Here is a 763-nt window from a genome sequence, read left to right on the forward strand (position 1 = left end):
ATATTATCATGTTGTAACCTTGTTTTGAGGTGTTTGGTTGATGTTTGTATGCATTTTGCATGAATGCCATGTTTAACTTGTTTTGCTCATATCTTCTAGGCCGTAGCTCCAAATCTAATGAACTTTATATGTAACTTGACTAGAATCTCGTGTAGATCATGTTGGTGCATCTTAAATTGTTGTTTAACAACTTGAACATAAGGTTTATTTAGATCTGGACCAATTTCGGAATTTGCATATGAGGACTTACCGGAAGTGTTATATGTTGCTTCCGGCCTCATTTAAACTTGCCTTGATGTGTTGCTCTTGTATGCATCATCTCTTGCCATGAGTAGCCTCATCTAGCTTTGTCATGCATCATGCTTGGTTGCGCATCATGTCTTGTTCATCTGTGGTGTGTTTACCATGTTGTGTGCTTCTTGCCGATAGTTCCCATTTTGTTGCGATCGTGAGGATTCGTTCGACTACGCTTGGTTCATCTTCGTGGCTTCATCTTCTTCATGGACTCGTTCTTCTTCCTAGCGGGATTTTAGGCAAGATGACCATCACCTTGGATCTCACTACTATCATTGCTATGCTAGTTGCTTCGTTCTATCGCTTTGCTGCGCTAACTATCACTTGTTCTTCAAGCCTCCCCAATTTGCCATGTCAGCCTCTAACCTTTTCACCCTTCCTAGCAAACCGTTGCTTGGCTATGTTACCGCTTTTTCTTAGCCCCTCTTATAGCATTGTTAGTTGCAGGTGAAGTTGAAGATTTCTCCAT

Source organism: Triticum aestivum, chromosome 3B (genome assembly GCF_018294505.1).
Source record: "Triticum aestivum cultivar Chinese Spring chromosome 3B, IWGSC CS RefSeq v2.1, whole genome shotgun sequence".
Lineage (NCBI taxonomy): Eukaryota > Viridiplantae > Streptophyta > Magnoliopsida > Poales > Poaceae > Triticum > Triticum aestivum.